Below are 25,425 nucleotides of genomic sequence, written 5' to 3'. Positions count from 1 at the left end.
TCTGTGAGGTACCTCCAGGTCAAAGAAGTGAAATAACTTGCTCAAGGTTTCGTAGGTTATTAATGGCATATAATGATATTTCTATTATACTGTGAGCTGAAACGGACTAAATGACAGTGATTCTATGTGACCTTTCACTGAAAACCAAGTGTCTTTATGAAATAGTGAATGTAAAGTGGAAACAGTAGCTATAAACTACTTTTAAATATCTCTTCACAAGCCTTTGCTATTCCTAGCCTTAAATCACAGTGGTTTAAAGCTGTTGTTTCCCCCTCTACCTTCAAGTACTTCCAAGTAAAGCTACAAAAGTTCTGAAAGCCTGAGTATGTTCAGTCAACAAAATCATAGTGATTCTGAAGCAGCACCATACCCACAACTTCTAGCAAATTCTAAATACAGTCACTTCCTTCATCTATTGTAGGTTGCCTCTTAGCTCTGCTAAATTCATTCTTTGCAGTTAATCTACTCTCTTTCTGTGTGTTTCTGAGTGTTCTTAAGAGGAAAAGTTTTGGGCTTTGGTTTGCCCAAGGCAAATAACAAGGAAACAACTAGGTCAGATTAAACTTAGCTTCAAATGAGAAACATGTTGATTGCTGGTGCCTTCAGAAATATGGTATTCTTCAGAAAGAATTGCTGTAGAAAATATGTGGTTACATTTGGGGGGCATTTGAACTATGTTTTGTTTCACGATTTGTTTTCTATAACCGCTGATGCTGCCCCAAGTATCATCTTACAATCAGACCACTTGGTGATTATAATATTTTCTAGTTAAATGACATTTAAGGCCTCGTTTTATGAGCTCCAACATAATTGGCTAATTTGGTAAACTCCAGATGTGTGAGATAATGTGCCACTCGTTTAAGTGCCTTTCAGACGGCATAAATGGCACGGCCCCGGGAGGTATAATCACTCCCTCTTGTTTTCATTAAGAAGGAGAATGAGTGGCTTGTGACACAGACAAAGGAAGTGGGACGTCTACAACTTTAAATCAGCAACAACTTGGTAAGATTTGGACGTTTTCTTTTCACAGGTGGCCTCACACTAAGATTTTTGGTTTAATTTAGTGTCTTCTTGTTGTTGTTGTTATATGCCATCAAGTTCCCTATAATACATAGCGACCCTGTGTACAACAGCTCTGGACTCTTCCCTATTCTGAGCCAGTCTCACTAACTCAGACATACTACCTCCGTTACTCCAGGTACTGTATCAACTCATCTCATCCAGGGTCTTCCTCTCCTGCACTGTCTATCCACCCTTCTAAGCCTGATGATATCCTTCTCCAGTGACTGCTCCCTCCTGGCCATGTGCCCAAAGCATGCAATATGAAGCTTCAAATTCCTTCCCTCCAAGGAGTAGCCTGGTCTCACCCTCTCAATAACAAGTTTGTTTGTCATGACAGATCTGTAGAATTCTTGTAGGTCTCAAGTCAAGTAGGTCTACTTTTTAAAAATGAATTTCTATAATCTAGTATTCTTGAGTGGTTTGAAACAACCCTCTGAAAATACAAAGTCTCACCCTAGTAGAAACCCTCTAGTGCCTGGGAATCATCTCAAATCACATGTATAAGGGATGATGAGTCTTGAGTTTGAAGAGGCAGTGGCATAACTAACTCTTTCAATGACATAAAATTAGAATTATTTTAGTAGTCAACATCTTCACTACTCAAACCAAGTTCTGATTTCACAAGTCCCAGTCAGGAGTTGCTATTGCTTTTTCTATCTTCTCTCAATCTTCTTCCAACAGAAACCAACTTTAGAAGGCAGGAGTAGAGTGAACGGCTCTTGGGATGGTGCTTCTTTCTTTATTTGTTCCTAATCCAAAGAAAGGTGACCAAACAGAGTGTGGAGATTATCAAACAATATCATTGATATCACATGCAAGCAACATTCTGCTGAAGATTATCCAAAAACAACTGGAAAAGCACAGAGAACTGCCTGAAGTGCAGGCTGGGTTTAGAAGAGGCTGTGGTACTAGGGATATTGTAGCTAATGTTAGATGGATCTTGGCTGAAAGCGGAGAGTAGCAGAGGAATGTCTGTGTTTCATTGACTATGCAAAGGCTTTTGACTGTGTGGATCACAACAAACTGTGGCTGACTCTGAGAAGAACACTTGATTGTGCTTGTGCAAAGTCTATATTTGGACCAAGAGGTAGTCATCAGAACAGAGCAAGGAAACTGCCTGGATCAAAATTGGGAAGAGTGTATGTCAGGGATATGTTCTATCTCCATACCATTTTAATCTATATGTGGAACAGATTATCCGGGAGGTTGGGTTCTATAAGAATAAATGTGGCATAAGTATTGGAATTAGAGAAATCAACAATCTGTGTTATGCCGATGACACAACCCTGCTTGCTGAGACTGAGTAAGATGTGAAGTGCTTGTTGCAAAAGGTCAGAAACTGTAGTCTTCAATATGGATTGAAGCTCAACTTCAAGAAAACAAAGATTCTCACCACTGGGCCTATTGGCAGCATCATGATAGATGGTGGAGAGATCAAAATTGTTAACAGCTTTAGTTTGCTTGGCTCTACAATCAGCATTCTTGGTACCAACAGCCAGGAAATTAAAAGATTAATTACATTGGGAAAGTCCGCTGCAGAGACCTCTCCAAAGTACTGGAGAGCAATAATATCAGTCTGGAGACTAACGTGCTCCTGATTCAGGCCATGATCTTTGTAATTATTTACTATGCATCAGAAATCTGGACAATGACTATGGATGATAGGAGAATTTGATACCTTTGAGCTGTGGTGCTGGAGAAGAGTGTTGAATGTATCACGGACTGCTAGGAGAACAAACCAGTTCGTCCTTGGAGGAAAGGATTCTGAAGCTTCATCTGATATACTTTGGACATGTTGCAAGGTGGGATCAGTCCTTGGAGAGAGACGTCATGCTTGAGAGGGTGGAGGGACAGCGCAAGAGAGGAAGACCCTCAATGAGATGGAGTCATTCATTTCCGGGGGTAGTGGGTGTAGATGTATTGGAGACAATAAGATTGGCACGGGCTAGAGTGGGTTTTAGGGCTGTTGTACATAGTGTTGCTATGAGTCACAGGCAACTTGACAGCACATAACAACAACCATAAAAACTGTACTCATAGCTGAGTTCTGAGCCCTTGTATTTACTACTGTTTAAGCAACACTTGATAAATGCTCATTTAAATGAGTGACTGCACTCCAACTTTAGAGTAAATAATCTGTAGTACATGCCAATTCACCGGGCCTTGACTCAGTGTGCAAGTCTGGTTTACTCTCATTGATTGGCGTTGACTCAGTTTGTACGTCTGGTTTACTCAAGTGAATGTAATTTTTGGTGGGTGCCTATGTGTATTGTGGTATTTTAGATCATTTCCCTGGTATCTTCTTGTACCTGATATTCATTTTGCCATTTATTTCTTCTCTTTCTTGGTATTTTCTCAAAGTAGCCACCAAACCTTTCTTGAGTGTCCCTTGTTTTTACATGGTGATAGTAAGGAAAGTGAGCTTCAGATGCTGGTACTCTTCTCCTACAGGGGCCATTTTCGTGATGGTGCAAGTGCACTTTTCAGCTAGAAAAATGAAGCAAAGGACTAGAAGGTGAAACAGAATTTGGAGAATGAATTATAGAAAAGGTCTTATGAGGGAAGAGCCCAGGTCTCGAAAAAGCTGAAGCCATTTTCTTCTACCATGTCTTCTGATTTGGAACCTGAGTGGAAAGAAGTTATTTTTATTCAGGACTTGGCCTTTTGTCATTGTGTTCATCTAAATGGGTTATGAGTTGTTAGAGAATTGTGCTGCCAACCCAAAAGTGGGTGGTTGAAATTTGGCATCTGCTCCACAGGAGAAAGATGGGCAATCTCCTTGCTTCTGAAAATTCACTGGAGGGTCACCTATGAGTCAGTTCCAACTCATTGGCAATGAGAGAACTATAAGGAATTTGTGAGTGACACAAATACCCCACACCTAATAGAAATGTGGGCAGTTTGAACCCACCTATGGGTTCTTCAAAAGAGAGCCTTGTCAATCTGGGTCCGAAAGTTCCCAGTGTTGAAACCCAAGGAACACTTGTACTCTGCATACACCGGTGGCCGTGAGTCAAATCTGTTTCACAGCAACCAATAAGGGGAACATAGGATGCTTTTGTAAATTCCTATTAAAGAAAATATATTTAATCATTTCCCACAGAAATCTTATGATATATTATTAAGACCTTTTAATTTACATTACTTAGTAGCTCAAGGTTGAAAATGAACACATGAAGGTTGAAGGAAAAGAATACAAAAGAAAAAGAGACTGGGCTTATTTTAGTATTTTAAAAAAGCAGACAGTTGAACCTTTGATTCAATAAATATCTGGTATTTGCATTCCTTCTGATTATTTTATGCCCTGCTAAGGCAAACAGCATTGAGGATTCAAATAGCTTCACCATATTGGGCTAATATTGTTCTAATAAAATAGAACAGGCTCTCCTCGGTCTTTGCCATCAAGGATAGATGATGAATTTTCAGAGTGCTCAGATAGCAGCATCATAGGGTTTCCATATCCCAGAGCTCTGTTTCCTTTTCTGCCCACAGAGCAACCTTTAAAATGGTTTCAGCGCCTAGATTTTCCTCCTGTCATCACCACAGACTGCTAGCTGACAGTCACACTCCAGCTCCCCCGCCTCTCACTAGCAGTGCTTTCTGACTTACTGACTGGCCTTTGGCAAGGACTTAACTCTTGCCAAAGAATAAGTAAAAACGTTTGCAGTGATGTCAGCCCGTCAGCAAAGCCTGATTAAGAAACCAAACACAGCCTCTCTCAGCACATGGTGCTGACAAGAAAGAAAGGAGGATTGGTTGTTTGGGTGGACGTAGTTATCTTCCTGGGAGGTTGGTGTCTTCAATTCAGAGCTTGAGCAGACATTCCCCATGTTTTGCACAGAGTGTTAATGAAGGGAAGGAGAGGAATCCCACATCTAATGAGAAATGTCCTATACCAGTATTTTCAGGTCCTTATTTTAACTCGTTAGGTATTTCTAATGAGTTTAAAAGCACAAAATCACCTTGGGGAGGGAAAAAAATACCTACATCCACTCCTTACTTATCAAAGTGATTAGGTTTCAAAGCCCAGATCTTTATGTAAAAACCAGCATTATATAGAAATTGAAGACAAAATGGAGGATGACTACACCATCACATAACTGTCAAATGACTTCATTATGTAACTGCTAAACCACGAAGAATTATGACCCTGTCAAGTTGGCACAAAACCTTAATCATCATAACCAGTTCCTCTCACCCTGTACTTTGATGTTTGCTATTATCAGACATATATCTTAATGTAAAATTAGTCTAAGGTGATTTTATAGTGAAGTTATAAGTGTGAAATGTCAGATAATGAAATATTTGAAAATGAGGAATAGATATATGTGTATTTAACAAAAGGAAAATACTTTTTCTAGTGGTTAAACTGAATATTTGTAGAAGATAAGGAGAAAAATCTTAAAATATGCTTTTACATCTTTTACTTTAGAAAGTAGCTAAAATATGGTTTTATATAGACAACATTAAAGGACTTAGCATTTTATCATCACCATTGACTTTACCTTGTCACTGCTTCTACAAAATTGTTTAGTAACTTAATCAAAGAAAGTCTTCTATTCATGCCTGTATGTAAAGATCTCATTTCTTTTCCTTGAGGGGATAAAGATAACAGGAATTTTTAGGCCATGTTCTTCTTAAACAATTATTTGCTATGTATCAGAGAGCTAGACAATGACTAAGGATGATAGATGAAGAATCGATGCCTTCAAGTTGTGGTGGTGGAGAAGAGTCTTGAACATACCATGGACCACCAAGACAACAAATAGGTCTGTCTTGGAGAGGATGAAACTAAGTTTCTCCTTGGAGGCTAGGTTTGTGAAGCTCTGTTGTCACTCATACTTTAGGCACAAGGCAAGGAGGAACTGATCTTTGGAGGACATCATGCTTATACAGGTAGAGGGACAACACAGGAGAGAAAGATTCCACATGAGTTGATTGATACAGTAACTAGGGCAATGGGGCTTGGTGTGTCCAAATCAGTGAGACTGGCTTTGGACTGGGCAGGCTTCAGAATTTCTGTGCATAGGGGTGCTGTGAATCGCAGGGCACTCAATGGCATATAGCAACAGCAACAACAATACATGAACAGTGGCAATTATGTACACACACATAGTCAAATTGTATTGAGATTGCTTGCTTATAATTTAGATGACTACATTTCTCTCTGTAATTTCTTTAAGTCAAATGCCATGTAAGTATATACCAATGGGTGCTAGTTCCTGCTCAGAATGTGGATGTTCACCCAATTATAATATTCTTTTTAAAAAAATTTTTTAAATTGATTTTCATATAGTAACATCTTTACAATATGTATCATTCATATAAATTTTCCCATACTAGTTTATTTACAAAATTTGAGTACAAATTTGAACAAATTCTTTAAATTTCCCTCACCCCCCATTTGCACAAATTGTACAACCCAATGATTAATCTCGCCTTCCCCCCTGCACACCCACATATTTCTGTTTCCAGCCTCTCCCACGCCTCCTGGATCCTTACACTTATTCTGCAATAATGGTTTAAATGGATCTATCTATGGGATTTCCCCTTTTCATGCACCACTCCTTGTCTCTTCCCTTTTTTTATAAGAGACTGCTCAGAAGGGAGTAGATTTAGGAATCACACTCTCCTATGTGACCTTGGTTTTTTTTTTAATTTTTCTTCTTAAGCTTTATTTTTTTAAATAATTTTTAATGAGCATTTACAGAGATTTTGGATTTCCATTCATTCATTGCTGCACTTCTCTCCCCGCCCAGCCCTGCCCCCCACCCCCACCCCCAGTTCGCTCCTCTCTTTCAAAAGTAAAAGAAACACTCCCTCCCTGGGACACAACCCCCCCACACACACGTCTGTGCATTATTTGGACTTATTTTAACCCTTAATGTGAAATGCATTGCTTTACTTGATGTTCAAAGAGCCCTCAAAGCTACAAAGGTGGGGAGCATGATCTTTATGTTTCTGATCAAGAAACTGATAAGAAATTAGTAGGAAACTCTCCTAGGTTCCCACAGCCAGTATCTATTGAAGCCGGGGTCCATCCCAGCTATTCTGCAGTGTGTATCATGTTCCTCCTCTGTCAACAGCTTAATGGTGAGACTAGTGTTAAAAGAAGCAGTACCTCGGATTTACACCAGTAGCATTAAAGGTTCAAAGCACTGTCACATATCTCATCTAACCTGGACTCTATAGCGTCTAGTGCAAGCAAGAGAGAGATATGATTAGTTTTGTTCTACATTTAAAAAGGGGGGAGGGATCGACAGAAAAAAATTTATTGCGATTTCTAGAATTTAAGATTGAATCCTGAAATTCACTCTCAAATTCAAAGTTTAACTTAAAAATTAAAAACAAAAAGTCTTTTGGATAAATGGAATTAGAGTTCAAATGTTGTATCCTGAAGTGTAGCACAATCACCTATTTGACATCAAAAGATTATAGTCCTAGGGTCAGAGCACCATTAAGACAAAATTCATAGGAGAGAGCTTGGGGGTTAAGTCTCACTGCATGAACTTAACTCAGTAATTTATCCTGTTGTATTTACTTAACTGGAATATTGGGTAATGGCCAAAAGAAGTTCACAAAACACTAGATAAAGTATTTAACCAATGTTTCTTGGACAAAAATGTCAGATGAGAATGAGAATTATCATACGATTGCAAGATATGTTGAAATATGTGGTCGCTAAAACCAAGCACAGATGGCAGCCTTGTACCCATGCTAATGAACACTATGTTCATGATTTTCCTTGCCTGGCCACAGAGAGAACTCACAAAAAAACAAAGTACAGGGTACCAGAATGTAGCCGCAGTCTCAATGTTAATGAAAAAAAAGTGAGATAAATTGTGAGATGAGTTTTGGGAAACTTTTAAAGAGAGGTTGTAAGTATGTGTAAGATAAATGAGTAATTTAATTCTTTATATAGTCTTTCATAAGTTAGAAGAATCAGGAACAAAAAGGTGGAAAAAGAACATTCTCTAATGTCATTACTCTTTTGTATCCTTTATATTTTTGGTGAATAGACTAGCAAGTGTTCCAAAACTACAAAATGTAAAATTCTCAGAAACTGACACTACTTTCAAAGGAACTAAAATTAAATAGCTGCAGTGTAACTCACTAAACAAAAGGACATATTAATAACTAGGGTTCTGGTTACATGTGTAAAATCATGTGTTCGATTACAAAGTGGTCTCTTCCACACCTGCTCATTCTTTAATCCCTATAATCTATTCACTTATACACATATATTTGCAAACCACTCTCTCTGGGGCCACCAGAGGACTTCTGTCATTTTTCTTAAAATCTGAGATACCTATTATTATAAGATCTGCTATTCTTTTATGTGCCGTTGTTTTTGTTGTTAGGTGTTGTCGAGTAAAGTATTCCCCATTATGAACGACAGAACTGAACCCCGTCATATCCTGTGTCCTCCTCACACTTCCTAGCACATGAAAGCCCACTGCAGCAGTCAGCATGTCAATCAAACCATCTGGTTGAGGATCTTCTTCTCTTTCATCAACTCTGTGCCTTTCCAAGCATCATGTTCCTCTCCAAAGAATAGCCCCTCCCAACAACATGCCTGAAGTATATTAGGTGAGGCTTTATCATCTTTGCCTTCAAGGAGTACCCGGGATGCACTTTCTCCAACACATATTTGTTTGTTCTTTTGCCAGTCCATGGGTTATTCACTGCTCTTTTCCAGCACCACAGCTCAAATGCATCAGTTTTTCTTCTTATCATCCTTAGTCATTTTCCAGGTCTCAGATGCATAGCAAGTGATCAGAAATATGGAAGGGAAAACACAAACTCCTCACAATGCATTCACAATAGATATGACTATTGAGTGAGAAGGATAAATTTTAAACTACTCTCTAGTTTTTGCCATGGGTGACAGGTTCATTTATGTCACACGTTCAGAAATCTGTCATGATTCTCCATTGATTTATGTGATTGGCAGCCACTAAGATAGGTAGCCTGCAGATTTTCAGCAGCTTCTAGCACCCATGTCCTTATTGATTTCTTCTCATCCCTTCCTCACCTGAATGTGACTGGCCTTATTGCCTCCCTTCCAATGAAGAGACAATGGTGGATGGAATGGGAGCTTTGGTGGCCTAGTGGTAAGAAGCTGTGCTGTAATCCCAAAGGCATGCAGTTTGAATCAACCAGCTACCCCATAGGAAAAGGATGGGCAATCTCCTCCCATGTGATTCACTGCCTCTCAAAACCCATTGGAGGGTCAGCTATATAATGGTTCCAACTTGACTGCACAAAACAACAACAAGACATTCGAGATTAACATACAAAAAGACTGTGACTTTGGTCTCAGTGAACTGTTCCTCTTTTTCCCTTAAACTCTTATCTTTGTCAGAAATGAGCTACTTCAAACAAAATACACCTGCAAAGAACCTGAGAGTGGCCTCTGACCAACTGCCAATATGTAACTGAGGCCCTCAGTTCAATGAACATGTGAGGGAGCTTGGAAGTGAATCTTCAGACCCAGGTCAGAGTTTGACTGCAACGTGTGACATATCTTGAACCAGAGACACTGAGCTAAACCATGACTATGTTTCTTGCATTCACAAATTTTGTGATAATAAAAAATTACTACTTTAAGCCACTAGGTTTGGGGACAATGTGTTACAGAACAAAGTATAACTAATAAAAGGCACAAAAACAATTTGAAAATTCTTGACAGAATATTTATTTGGGTTCTTTCATATCTGGTTTGAATCTTGAAAACTTTATTTCATCCAGTGTCCTCACATATATCTTATATCCAAGTCATTCTGGACCAATTATAACTTCTATGACAGTTTTTCTGGGGTTTTGCTCATTTTTGTTCATCAGCCAAGAATATTCTTTCTCCCTTTATCCAACTATGGAAATTCTGGTTATCCAAATCATGCATGCCTTCTTTCATGATCCCAAGAGGAAATAATTTCCTTCATATATTCTTTAATATCATTTGTTTCTCCAAAACAACAATAGGGGACTCTAGTGGGGAAAGATGGACAAATCTCCTATTAAGATGTACCTAATTAGAGTAGCTATGAGTCAGGATTTACTCAATAGGAGTGGGGATTTTTTTAATGAGATGTTATTAGGTGCCGCAGAGTTGATTCTGATTCACAGCAGCCCCATATACAACAGATGAAACCTAGTCCAGTTCTTCACCATCCTCTTGAAGTCCATTCTTAAGCCCACTGTGTCAGTCAACTTTGTCAATCCATCTCATTGAGGGTCTTCCTCTTCTTCACTGACCCTCTACTTTTCCAAGCATAGTCTTTTTCCAAGGGGAGAATCCTCCTGATAACATGCTCTAAGCAGGTTTCTCCGCCCTTGCCTCTAATTATTACTGTTTGCACTTTATCCAAGATGTTTGTTTGTTCTTTTGGCAATCTACAGTATAGTCAATACTCCTTACCAATATTACAGTTGAAAAGCACCAATTCTTTTTTTGATCTTCCTTCTATACCGTCTAAATTGCATATACATGTTAAACAATGGAAAATACTGTGACTTGGGCCAGGTGCACCTTAATCATTAAACTGACATCCTTGCTCTTTAGCACTTCAAAGAGTTCCTAACAACAGGCTTGTCTAATGCAATTTATCTTTTGATTTCTTGACTGCTGATTTCATGAGTATTGACTGTTGATTTAAGTTAAATAAGATCAATGACAAATTCAATCTTTTTCCATTTATCGTGTTGTCTGTTGGTCTAGTTGTGACAATTTTTTGTTCTCTTGATGTTGAGGTGTAATCTATATTATAATTAATATTTAATTTAAATGAATTTTTAATTTTTAAAATTTTATTATTTGTGTGTGTGTGTATCGTTGAATCAGATCCAACTGGTATAGGAGGAGATAGCCCCTCCGTCTCCAGCGGAGCATCTGGTGGATTCAAACCGAACACCCTTGGGATTGCAGTGCAGCAATATTTAATTATAATTAATTTTATAAAACAAAACCTATATGAGTGATTATATGAAAAATCATTGTGTATTTTCACTCCTATTTTAAATAAATAAATGCTTCAAGTATTTTTTTGCAAGCAAATTTGTATCATCTTGTTGAAAGTTGTTGATGAGCCTTCCTCTAATCTTAATTCTGCTTTATGTTAAATTTCTCAGATTATTCGATTAGCATGCAGCTTGAGTTCTCTGTCATTGTTGTCAAGTGGGACGTGACTCATTGCCAACCCTCCAGCAGGTTTCCAGTGCTATTAATCACATGGGAGGGGACTGCCAATCTTTCTCCCTCTGGAGATGGTGGATTTTAACCATCAAAGAAGTATGACCTTTGGGTTAAGAGCCCAATTCGCTATGAACTATACCACCAGAGCTCCCTATAGATTAAAGAGGTGTAATAAAAAGAAAAAATGTTAAAACATAGTAACATAAATTTTCTGCTTTGGCTCAGTGGCTAGCTGTAAATTTTAGAAAATAAGTAAAAATTTGAGAAGCTGAATTGCTGGGTACTATGTGCTAGAGCACTATGTTCTTTTTATGATGTGACCCTTCCGTTGTTTTCAGATGCTCTCTCTGGATGGAGGGCATTACTTAATATCTTTTGGCATGGGCTCCTGTTGTGCCTGCTTGACACATAGGAGACACCACTGTGGTGAACAGAGTGTCCTGTCTTTTTCCTTAAACTCCCAATTGCTCAAGACCACAAGATACAGATGATGAGTTTAAAGTTGACACTCTTAATTTCCTCCTTTCATGCTTGAGGGTCTCATTTTCAGAATGCTGACATGTTGCCTTTTCTACATCCCTTTATTCCCTCCTTCCTCTACCCCATCATCTGTCTTAGTTTAATCTCTTTGTTGCACCTTCTAGAGTGTGGTAACTTTTGATGGCAGAGCTCTTCGCTAGTAATGGGACATTTCTTGGGGAAACCCCTTTTGTTTCAGCCTTGGCACATACATTTACTGCATGGAACAAAAGAGGTATTCATCAAGACTTTAACATTCCCAATGTATTTGCCTTTAGCACTCTTTACCTCAAACTTTTTGTTCTAATAGATTGTATTTTTAAGTATCCCACATCCTATTTTAATCTCTTTCTTTGGACTTACAATACAAAAGACTTTATCCTTCTCCCCCCACCCTACCCCAGAAAAAAAGTTACTCATTTCAAGCAGAGAATGAAAATGGAAAAAAAAAAATAAAAACTCCCGTGATACTGGACAAAGTGTTAACTCTATGGTCCTTCATTTATGGCACCTGCACTGAAAGCACCAATAAGCAGATTCTATTAGCACCACAGTTCTATTAACTGTTGTGAGAGATCATGCAGCAATTTAAATCTAGTTTCCATGGACTGTACTTTCTGTAGACATGCCTCTGTATGTGACACTGAACTCCCTACCATTTACAAAGATTCTTTTGTTTAGGAGATGAAAGGTGAGCAACAGCTTTCCTTAAGATAGAAACCTAGATATCTTTTCTGCAGTTATGACTTTTTCTTTTCAGTCTTCATCATCCATTCTCTTTGTCATTTCATCAGAACCAACTCAATGCTGGAGGATCGTAGCTGACCCACTGGCAGATTTTCAGAGACAGTAAATTGCACAGGAAGAGACTGCTCACCTTTCTTCTGCAGAGCTGCTAATGGATTCTACCTACCTAGGGGGTTGGCAGTTCAACTCTAAGGACTAGACTACCAGAGCAAGATAAGCAAGCAAGCAAACAATATTTGCCCATATTTAGACCCCCCTCTGTTGAGAGGCATGTAAGATAAAAACCCACAATGTGGTGGTGGTGGTTGTTGCTGTTATGTGCTGTGAGGTTGTAGATGACTCATAGCAACCCTATGAACGAAAGACCTGAGCACTATTCACAGAGTTTCTGGAGGCAAGCCATTTCAGAAGTGGATGCCACTCCTGCTTCCAAGCCTGTTTTAGTCAGGAAGCTCCACCAAACACTGTCCACCATGGGTAACCATTTTCGCATTTGGCACGTGAGTGTCACAGTGTTTAGCATCATAGCAACCACAAGTTACCTCCATACAGCAATGCACAGACCAGTGCTATACCACTTAGGAGAACGTTTGACAAAAAAATCCAATTTAAACCAGACCTAAGGGCCGCAGATTAAAATCACCCACCTTGGGCTTAGTTCTGTCCACTATGTCTACAGTGTTAGCCTTCTAAAAACTTAATTCTGCAATAAAATGACCACATGAGCAAAAATGCTTTTGAAATCACATGATTCTATTAGACTCGTTTTTTGTGAGAAGGTCCTGCCTAAAGCAGCTACCAAAAAAAGGCAGAGATTAAAGCAGTTCAAAAATACATTTACAGTTAAAACCTTCCTATATCTTCACACCTCTTAGATAACCATTCTCAATCACAGCAAAGAAAAACCACCAAAACTATGAAGGAGCTCTCCAAACTGAAGTAAACTCTTCCCATAGGAAATTAAAAAATCTTCAAAGTGTTCCTTTCATTGAACTTGGTCCTTTTTCTACAACCAATGAGCGCATCAGTCATAAAATTTAACTGAAACATGAGAGAATTTCTGTGTTACCTGAACAGGAGAGGTTACGGCATTCTATTAAGGAGACACCGAGGCTCCAACAATGCATTGACTATTTCAGTTTGCATTATGTTGCTCTTCTAATCACCAACTAGTTTAACTATCATTTATTTAAGATTTCAGCAGCCTCTTGTTAAATACTACTGTGTGATTCCATTCTACATTTCTTTTTCTGAGTGTTTATTTTCATTTAAGAGGCAGGATGCATATTGACAATTCTTTGACAGCAGAGGTAAAACCACCAGGAGCATATCTGTTTATTGAGGACTGACAGCTTTATAGCTGACATAAAAATAATCTAATGTTTATTGGGGCAAATGTTTGGACTGAGGATTAACTGAAACTACTGAATAGAGAAAACCTTTTCATCCTATTCAGATTTCTCAAAGAAGATTTGGGATCAACTGCATAATAACTTTTTTTGTGTGTTGATTTCTTTAATGCTCTTCCTTTTAATTCATCCTACCACTCACTCCCCTCCACTTCACTGCCTCAAATTGTATTTTACAACATAAGTTTGAAGTAAGTAAAACGTTGAGAAGGAAGATGCTACCGTGAAGAGGCCTATTGCCAGAATTTACACAGGCCATATGAGCTTTCTAGGTAAGAGTAAATCAGTAACACTAAGCCACACTATTGGTAATATAAATTGTTCTTATTGTTTTCTGTAGCTTACATAAAGAGCTCTGGAGATCTTTTTAAGGCATTGTTGAGGGAAGTAGAACGTGCTTTAAAAGTAAACTGTTAAAAAATCTTTCTTGTAACCAAATACCAACAGCAATAGATTCTTGCCCTTATTTTGAATGGATTACTTGATAGATAAGCTGCTCTTTGTATTAATGGAAATATTACTTGTTATAACCTTGTTATTACTTGTTATAACCTTGTTAGATTATCAAAGTTTGATTTCAAATTTGTTTTTAATTTGATGTTTGCTTTAATTACCACTGTTGTTATTGTTGTTGTTGAGTACCACCTGAGTCAGAACCAACCCAAGCCAGTTTTCAGAGGCAATAAATTGCATGGGAAAAGATTGCCCACTTGCATTCCACAGAGCAGCTGATGAATTCAAACCTTTGGGATTTGTGCCTTTGGGATTGCAGCACAGCTTCTTTCCACTAGGCTGCCAGAGCTATTTTCCTAGCATCTTTCCTCCAAAGTGTGAAGGATGTCAGGCCAGCCATTACTTCTTCTCTCTTTACCATATTCCCTAGCCCACCCTACTTATCAGGGTCCTATTTTCCATTAAGTAAATGGGAGAGAAAAAATTAGGCAATTTATTAAAGGTTGCTAAGGAACCACTGCAGAGTTAAAAATGGAAACCAGGCTTACTAGCTTAGTCCAGTGCCCCAAGACAGTTAAGTAAAATACATCGACTTTTCTAAGGGTAGATAATCCAATAAGCAGGGTAAGCACCAGCCTAGTTGTGCTTATTTATGAATTATAGTGAGCAGTTTCACTTGAGTTTTGTATCTTTGATGTGGTGAAAAACATGTGAAACCATTTACTACAAAGTATAATTTTGAAGCTCCGTCTCACATACTTTGGGCATGTTGCCAGGAGGAACCATGCTAGATTCCTTGAAGAAGGACGTCTTGTTAGGAAGGGTGGAGGGACAATGCAGGAGAAGAAGATCCTAGATGAGATGGTGTCACAGTGAGGTAATGATGGTAGGGTGTCAGGGACAGTGAGATTGGCTCAGGATACTACAGAAATCAGATCTATTATACATGGGATCACTATGAGTCACAGGGAACTCGACAGTACATAACAACAAGAAGTGTAATGTTGTTATTTGTCAAAACTGATTCATAGCTGACCCTGTAGTGTGTTTTCAAAGACTGTAAATTGCATGGAGAAGATTGTCCATCTTTCTCTCATAGAGCAACTGGTGGATTCAAACCATCCGTTAACAGCACAACTCCATACCGAGTGGGACACTATAGCTCCCTAGTCTTATGCTGACTGTGCTCATGGGGGACTTTCTCCCTGCTAGGGATTGGACCTTTGAAAAGAGGCTTTCATTCTGTAGGATGGTGACATGGGGTTGTAAGAGACCAGCATACCTAGAAACAAAATTTTTAATGTGGCCAAAATGTGAAAATATTCACTATAGATTAGTTAATAAACACAGGTAAGCGTATGCTTACCTTGATTTTTGGGTAATTCAACATTGGCTTTGAAAAGACTGTATCTCTTGACGAAGTTGATGTATGATATTCATTACCTTACTTTTCTATGGAACCAATGTTCTCATGGGTATGGCTAGATTTTTATGAATCTGTCACATGAATAGACCCAATGGACTCTGGAAATGCCAGAAGCTTGCAGCAGCTGAGAGATTCTAAATTTTTAGAAATAATTTTATATCAAATATGCATCCAAAGCTAACTAGCACTTTACCTCCAGGTAGCAACGTGTTCCTTAAAGTTTAGGACTTTATTTGACCCATCTTGATGACCTGGCTTAGTGCCTGAATTCTAGAAAGAGTTTAATAAGTGTATATTGGATTAAACTATATTTAAATTTTTTAAACTAAAGATACCATTTTTTTCTTTAAAAAAGAAAATTACTCCTTGTTTTAATTCACTAAAAGGAGCACACTATTTCCTCCTCAGCAAACTTACTTATTCTTATATTCTTTAACACAATCATGACCAGTATTCTGGCACCTGCATTTTAAGGTGTTGAAATGTCTTAAAATACAGAGATAATGCAGAGACTGCTCTGCAATAAATTGGTAATTATAGTGCCTATGAAATTTTAATTTTGTCCCTAAAGTATGTTAACTCTTCCTGAAAACTCAGTAACTTTGGCTAACAGGCCTATCTTCTAATTTACATTGTGTAATCCTTCATGTTCTTTAAGAGAGAGAAAGAGATCCAGAGACACAGAAGGAATCTCTTTCACTGATGAGACACTGTAGCTGCCTTTCATCACAGTTCCCAGCCCAGGAGCATTCAGATTAAACTTGTGAAGGATTTGTGCGCATGCTGTATTACAAGTGAATCCCATACTCTCTTACCCACCTCCTGCAGGCCCATTTCACGTAATTACCCACGAATTTTGAGGCACAGTCCATGATAATTGACTTGGTTCTCTAACTTATTCTTTAAGTTAGGGTTATGGTTTGAAAGACTATGTCTTCTCTGGGTTGGGAACAAGAATCTCAACTTGGCAAATGGCTAACTACTTCCTGTTACCCCAAGAAGAAAGACTAATGGACTTCATTAGCACCATGGAGTCACACTGGACAGAATCTTCATGAATCCACTGGATGGTTTGTGCTCCTAGGAGCAGTTTTAGAAACAAACATTTTCCATCTTAGGCATCCATAATTAGAAATCTGGAGGTTGCAAGTAGCCTCTTGTAAATATAGCCTTCCTTTAAAAAAAAAACAAACCCTCTAGTGGCATGCAAAGTCTAAATGATTAATTGTTCATTTTATACCTTCTTTAAGAAGTCTGAACCTTTGTTCAACTCTTATTAGGCAGGTAGAGTTGTTGAGCCTGGAATGTGACAATTGCACTTCTAGAATCTGCATGCCAGAAACCTTCCTGCATGCCAGGAATCAGGTAGTAGAGCAAAGTGTTCTTAGAGCAAAATGCTCTTTATATGAACTGGTTTCATGCAAATTAAATTTATCAAATTGACCATGTTAACTATGATTTTTCAGATCTTAAAAACATAATATTTGTGAAGTCAAGGATTAAAATGTATTTTGTGTATTAAAACAAGTCCTTTGCTATCTATAAGGTTACTTCCATGTTACAAAAATTATCTCCCTCTGTTACTTCTACCTCATGTAGTTTCTATGTCCCCTCTTCATTCTTGGCTCCCACAGTCAGACAAAAGTTTGATGAAACATCTTTCTTGCATATGTAATTAAAACCTCAGGCACAATTCTTATGTGCTCTAGTTTTATCAAGTAGATGCATTAAAAATCCTTTTATAAACTACATACTATACAGCATCTTTATAAAGTCATGTTTTAATGAGATGTTTAAAAAGTTACTTCCAAGGGAAAAAATAGCACAAAATAAAATTAAAATAGCTGAGATTTCCCCCTTCTCCATATTTAATATTATTATAATAAAGGGAACTAGAAAACGGCAACAAGGATTAAAGGCTTCCTAATTGGGGGAGGGAGTAGACATTACAAAAGTATATTTCTTGGTCAAACATTCTTCTAAGTGATATAGCACTGGTCTGTCCACTTGCTGTACAGAGGTAACTTGTGTTTGTTGTGAAGCTGAACACTGTGACACTGATGTGTCAGTTGCGATTATAGTTATTCATGGTGGACAGTGTTTGGTGGAGCTCCCCAATTGAAGCGAGCTTGGAAGCAGGAATGGAATCCACTTCCATAATAGCTTGCCTCCGGAAACCCTATGAACTTGGAGAAAATTATGAAAGTTATACAGGTATTTAGGTCTTTCATTCATAAGGTTGTTATGAGTCATCTATGACTCGACAGCACTTTACAACAACAACAACAACAACAACAATGTCATGCTAAGACACTCTTAATATCCTCTCACAAAGTCATAATAAAGTTTTCAGCAAAGTAGGTTATTCTGTACCATTGAGTCAGAACCAACCCATAGCTGACCCTCCAGTGAGTTTTCAGAGCAATGGGAGGAGATTACCCATCCTCCTACCTCTGCCTTTGGGATTGCAGTGCAGCTTCTTACCACCAGGCCACCAGAGCTCCCTGAAGCAAGCACGTTGTTATTGTGTACCCACCATGTGTTGAGTTGGAACCCACCCATAGCTGACCCTCCAACATGTTTTCAGAGACAGTTAATTGCACAAAAGGAGACTGCCCATCTTTCTCCTGCAGAGCAGTTCATGGATTTGAAACACATACCTTTGGGATTACCACACAGCTTTTTACCACTAGGCTACCAGAGTTTGATAATAAAAAAATTCAATAAATTAATAAATGCATGCTGCAAATAAAACTTGGATTATTTAAAAGTTATGAGGTTTTTCTCTAAAGTCTATTTTATAGTCAATTTCATATATGATCTGAGAACCACTGACATAAGCGAATCTTAACTTTTAATTATTTCTTTAACTGAAATTTTTATTTTATACTGGTTTACTTACAGGTTTGTATACATTGTTTTTCACACAGGATATTTCTCATTTCCTTTACCCACCCCTCCCTCTACACATCAAATTGTTCAACCATATGTTTAACTCCCCCATCCCCCCCCCCCACCCATTCTCACCCTGCTGCTCACTCCCCCTTATATACTCATACACATTCTACAATAATGGTCTTATACAATATTTGTCCTTATGAGACTTAGTTCACTTAGTATAATGCTTTCTAGTCCCTTCCTAGTTAATTTACAAAATAATTGCTCCTGAGTGCTGCATAGTATTCCATCATGTGAATGCACCATAATTTCTCAATCCATTTGTTTGTGGTTGGACATCTGGGCTGTTTCCCTGTTCTTGCAATGGCGAACAATTTTGCTATGAACATAAGTGTACAAGTCTCCATTTGTGCTTAGTTCTCATTCTCTCGGGGTATATTCCAAGCAGTAATTCTTTGAAAAAGACTTACTTTACTCAACTCGCAGCTATTGAACTGGAACCATCTCAAAGCTGACCCTCCTGTAAATTTTCAGAAGCTGTAAATTGCAGAGGAGGAGATTGCTCATTTTTCTCCCAAAAAGCAGCTGATTAATTCAAACCTTGTGCCTTTTGGTTGACAGCACAACTCGCTACCTACTAAGCCACCAAGGTGTTTGTATATCTCATCAATAAGAAGATCTTCAATTAAAGGTTTAATTTATTATATAATTACATTTTCTAACCTGGTTTCAGAAACAAATACTTTTATATAATAGTGTGTGTTCTGTTACAGGTCCACTGCTATTTATTTTATTACACTTTTACTAAAAGTGAGGATACATTTCCCCGACCTCTTTCTTTGTTTGAAAAGTAAAAGTATTCCTGGAGAGAAGTGAAGAATTACGCAGTATTGGCTTAGAAGCACTCTAACTCATTTATACTCTGCAGTTAACACGCTGTGCACCTGCCTCTGATTGGATGTGTTCATTGCCTGCATGGTATTTTAGTTACATTGAGGTTGTAACAGCCCTCTTTTTATACATTTGCCTCAGATGCCTGATTCTTGACAACTTCATCTCTATTAACTATTTATTTTCCTTTGAGGTTCTATCTCACTCACTTTCCAAGTCTGTATTTTTTTTCATTGCCCAATAAAATAAATGTGTTTCATGAACTTCTTTGGTTTGCTTCTTCTTGCCAAGTTTTTTTCTACTTCTTAACTGATCTGCACAATGAATATTTTACTGTAGGTCTCTTGAAGGTGTGTGTGAGTTGATGGAGCTCCATTGTATACATAAAACCAAGCCAAAACTTGCCATTCAAAAGATAAAGCCAAGAGAGAATAAAGGCCATATGTCAATACAGAGAAAAAGACTGACTGCAGCTATTTTTCCTTGCTTTGTGTTTATAGTTATTTCTATGGAAACTGCACGTGGATTCTGGGGAGTGAATTTGACCTTGGGGATGTACACAAGTCACTCTGAAAACATTTGGTCCATTAGCATTGGGTTTATCAAATACTTATGCTTGTCTTTTCTCTCTGGCTCACATTTACAACTAACATGACAGTTATCAGACCATCATGGTATTCATGCTTGGGGGTGGGGAGAGTTATGTATGTAGGGAGTAAAGTATAGATGGAAAGGCTTCATCTACAGAATCACTGTGTCTTACCTACATTTTCTCACTGATGAAGGTAGGAACCGAAATTCATCCATTTGTTCCATTGATGCTGATTTTTATAGCAGTGATTTTTCAAGGAACATAAGGAGTTTACCCATCTATCTCTTCCATCTCCATTATCCCATATCCTATTCTAGTTCTTCTCCATGTGAGTGTCCTGTGATGTTTTGTCCTGAAAACTCGTAGGCACTTCATGTTGACAGGCCTGAGGAATCAGGGTAAGATATAAAAATTTAGCTGCAACACATCATGAACACAACTTCCCTGCTTCTAACTAAATAGCTGATTAAGAGATTCCAAATTATGAGTGAAGAGTGTTTTGGTTTGGGATTTTGTTTTATTTTGTTGCATTTTTTCCTTCTACATAATGTGAATAGGTGAATATAGGGACCTCTGGTGGCTCTGTCCATAGGGAGTACACTACTAACTCAAAAGCCACTCTGGTGGTTCCAATTCACCAGTGGCTCCTCAGAAAGATGGGCAATCTCCTCCTGTGTGATTTATAGCCTCGGAAAACCCTTTAGAGGGTACAGATATGAGTCTGTTTTATCTCAATGATATTGAGTGTGAGTTTTTGTTTAATTAAGGGATGATCAGATCACACACTTTTTTCCATGTTACACACCTGTCTACACCAAGATTTTTTCCCTTTTTGTTAAACATGGGTACATATATGAATGCTTACAGATGATATTCATATTTTTTCACCTGTATTAGAACAAACAACAAAAGCAAAACCAATACAAGATGCCATATCAGAGGATAAAGACATGAGAGGAAGACAAGGATTAGTGAACAAGAGCCAGAGAAAGAGCTTTAGGAAGCAAGCACTGGGGAAATTAAAGGGCTGCCTTTTTAGAAAGTCCCTTGTGAGATGCAGAGGGGTTTTGTGATAGGAAAAAAAGAGGACGAAGAGCAATTGTCACTGCTAGTGGTCGTGTAGGGTATCTACCTACCATTTCAACAGGCACAATACCAAATTTTATGCTGTATGCTGTTGTTAATATTTTTAATGATAGGAAATAAATTAGAAAGAAGAAATAAATAGGAAATGGCTTCTGTGCTGATGGATTAAACTCTGCTGTTCTAAAACCCCAAATTTACAGGGAAAGTGCAACTTTTGCTACATTAAAGTATCCATACAATGTGTTCAATTCTAGATTTTTCTTTCAGGGGATCATTAACTGAAGGTGTTCATTCTTGCCCTGTACTTTGGACATTTCACAGTTTATTAGCAGCATGATCATAAACCAATTTTTCTATTTATTTAATACTTGGGCCAAAATTTTGCACAGGGAGGAAAACGTTGCAGCTCTTGACTGTGGTTTTTAATTATCCATGTGGTCTGCCTCACATTAACAGGAATAATTGGGAACTGGATGTGCAGGATACAGCGTCATAGCCTTCTAAAAGTGCTGCTAGAAACATAAATTTTACAGGTTTCTGTTAAAGTCTCTTCAAAAGGATCATGTTTGGGTGGAAAGCTCAGATGCATTCTCTTTCCCCTCTCACACAGATTTTTTCCTAAAATGTAAAATATTGCCCTAGCCTCTCATCTTTTTTTTATGTTGCCATCAGTTCCTAATGAATTTAGAAGTCTCCCAAATTCAGGAAAATGCCTACTTCTGTACTCATACTTCCTACTGCTAGATACGTAGCGTAGCGAGTGGCGACTACCTAATAGGACTCCTCATAAGATACTTTGTGGTACTCCTCAGAAGAACCACTGGCAAAATTGTTAATCCTCTGGTATTTTTGTCAGTAACTAGTTTATGATCCAGCTATACCTCAGAGTATTTATTAAGAAGATAACTCTGATCTAGTTATATTTTTTATTTTTAAGTTTTGTTTAGGGTATTGGGGTTTTTTTCCTCCATTTTCCACCCAGTTAGAAGGTTACACATCAATTAAGCAGGCAGGGTGCTAAGTGAAAGGTTTGCCATTCAAAGACACCAACTGCTTCATGAGAGAAGGATGGTGCAGTCTGCTTCCATGATCTACAGTCTTGGAAACCCTATTAGAGAGTTTTTCTTCTTCCTATAGGGCCAATGTAAGTCAGAAATCAACTCAACAGGTCTGTTTATTTCTTTTACTCTGATTAGGAAAGACAATATGTAATCTTTTTTGTAAACCTTGTGTTGGGGCAGAGTTTACAGAGCAAAGTATACCCATGTACCCAGCACTCAGATTGAAAAGCATAATACATCCAGCTCCCAGAACCCTTCTTGTGCCCAATTCCAGTCAGTATTGTGCTCCACTCCTACCAAAGGTAAAAGCCATCCCTGACATTGACTCTTTTTAATTTCCAAATATCACATCGTTTTCTCACTAGGTTTATTGGCTGATTTTTGTGGGAGAGCAAAGGGGGGTGGTTAATCCCCTATCGCTGGCTTCTCTGCATTGTGGGATTTTCCTAGCTGTTAATTATTAACTTTTCCTTAAAATAAAACTTCCATTGTGTAAGGAGAAAAACTCCATGAGCACAGTACATGTGATATAAATCACTTTTATGTCTGTGAAACAGCTGAGTTTACATTTTTATTACATTGTTTGAAAAAGTATCTTTTCATCTGGAAAGAATCAGTTTAAAATGTGATTGTCAACACGACTAAACCAGTTTTCTATTTAAAATGGCTGCTGGTGGAGCTAAGAACTATAATTAAGCCAGGTTTTTCTTCAGAGATAATAGTTACTAAAACCTAGAGGTTTTTGACTGAGATGTTACAATTTCTAGACTTTAAAAAGAAGGTAAAGTAGTTTTGCTTAGATGGAAGAAGTAAATAAGCAATGAACAGAATATTATTGTAAAAGGCAGAATATTTCCTTTTGGAAAGTTACTTCATGGTATATTAATTAAATTCTAGGTAATATATGTATTTTTTAAGTGTTAACCTGATACGAATAACTTCATTTGAAAAAGATATTTGAGTGTTAGTTAATTAGCAGTTAATAATATAGCATAATTTTACTTTAAAGCATTTTAGATTTGTATAATGCTCTGAGAAGATTCTATTAAGAATATACTATTTTTTTCAGTTAGATTGCTCATTCTAATAGAAGCATAAAGGATAAATTGAAGACCTCTAGCAGTTTCCTTACATTCACTAATTTCTTGCATGTTTTAAATATTATTTTTAGAAAGAGGACTTAGGGTGTTGTTTTTCTTGGTATATTTCCTTTTCAACTCTTCTGTGAGTGAAAATTACAACATAACTTTTTTTTATGATATAGATTATGCACATTCTCTTGTTTCCAGTGCATATGTTATAGGTACTTTTTTAAGAGTGCAACCTTTCCAAATTCCTACTTGGAACAGTTTATTTTTCAAAACACGCGGCAGTCATCACCACACAATTGTGTGGGCTGGCTAACCTTTCATCTCCAACCAGATTTCAAAAATTTCCTTATTTTGTGGCTTTTCTGAAAGAGGAATATATATATATATATACACATATAGATAGATAAAACCCCTGCAGGCTTTTTGGAGAACCAAATTCTTAATAGTTAACATTTGAGTGAGTTCTGAGGACTAGCACTTTAAATATGGGCAGACTAGTGATCTTTTGAATATTCATGCAACATAGGTCTATATAGGAAATATTTTGTACATTCTCAGTGCTGAATCCTTGAATCTGTAAGATTTGTTTTTCCCTTCTGAGCTAAAGAGACAAAATGCATCATTCAGTATTTTACCTGGCATGAAGGTGCCAGTACATTTAAGGTAGAAAAGAGATATAGATGTTTTGTACATTTAAATAGGGATAATACACCAACTCTGCAAAATCAGGATTAGACATTTCTTCTGAGCTCATTATTACTTTTTCACCAAAAAAAATTCAGAAATTTTCAAATTTTAAAAATAAAGGTGAAATGTAACCATTTTTTAAAAAGTAAAAATAAAAACCTTCTGAAAGTTAAGGGCAACAGATATTAAAAGCCACTCTGACACTTGTATATCTCATGTGAGAAGGCTACTAACTAGGGCTTTACATACACCTTTCTCATTATATCAATTATTGATTTTGCTGGAATATTCTTCTCTACCAAAACTCTCTCTGTATGTGTGTGTGTTTATATATTTCAACTACAGAAAGCAAATTTTATATGGTCAAAATTTTTCTGATTTTATTCTTTTTCTTGCTTATGTTTTAGCTTTCTGTGGTTTTTGTTTACGTTTTTTATTTGTATCCCACTCTGGCTAAAAATGCATCGTACTGAATGACAAGCAGAGTATAATGAATCCTGCATGTTTTCTTGAAGATCTGTGGTGGAGAATGGAGATTTTGGGGGGGGCGGTGGATTTCATGAGAGAAAGATGCTAGTAAACAAAAGCATAATGATCTCTTTATGTATCAAGCTATCGATGGTTTCCTTAGGGGAAAAGAAATTATGTTCTTCCCTTCTGTTATTCCAATCATTGTTCATTCTTCCCTGAAGATACTCTACTCACCTCTACCTGGAAAAAAAAAAGTCTATTCAATAACAGGAAAAACTGAATATTAGCAGAAGAATTACAGATATCCAATGACTCCTAGTATCTATTTCATTGAAATTAACTATTTCTGAAAAGTTACCATAGTCACACCATGTTGTAATAACTCTATTAGATTACTTCCTGTAATGTTTAGAGTTGAGTTTTGTGAAGATTTTTTTCACATTTCTGTTATAAAATTGATATTTATATATCTTGTACTTAATAGCCCCTAAATGAAATTAAGTAGGTAGCATTATCAAATATTCAAGTTACTAGATACTTGGGATAAAATACACAAAATCAACAAGGAAGCATTAGATAAATATCTTTTTCTGGGCATGCATAGATAATCTATCTGATGAGAAACACAACAAAAATAAATCAACCCAGCCCTAGGGAAAAAAAATTTCTGTTTTCATACATAAAATATTTCAAAAACATTTGCAATAGTTTGGTGAATGGGAAAAAAATAGTCTGCATTCACCTGGAATTTTTTAGACTTGATAAAACATTGAAGCCATAAATCGTGGAAAATGATCTTTTCTCAGTAAGTAAAATTACTAAGAGAAAACAGTGACT

General features: G+C 37.3%; 1 protein-coding gene across 1 annotated transcript in view; it reads left to right on the top strand.

The window, feature by feature from the left end:
• The window catches only part of SLC25A21 (solute carrier family 25 (mitochondrial oxoadipate carrier), member 21), a 340,939-nt gene that overhangs the window by 104,582 nt on the left and 210,932 nt on the right, over positions 1–25,425 (top strand). The gene's annotated exons all lie outside the window — the stretch shown is intronic.

The sequence above is a fragment of the Elephantulus edwardii genome, unplaced genomic scaffold (genome assembly GCF_000299155.1).
Source record: "Elephantulus edwardii isolate Elephantulus edwardi_28Jun2011 unplaced genomic scaffold, EleEdw1.0 scaffold00100, whole genome shotgun sequence".
NCBI lineage: Eukaryota > Metazoa > Chordata > Mammalia > Macroscelidea > Macroscelididae > Elephantulus > Elephantulus edwardii.
This window is presented reverse-complemented; position numbering and strand designations above follow the sequence as displayed.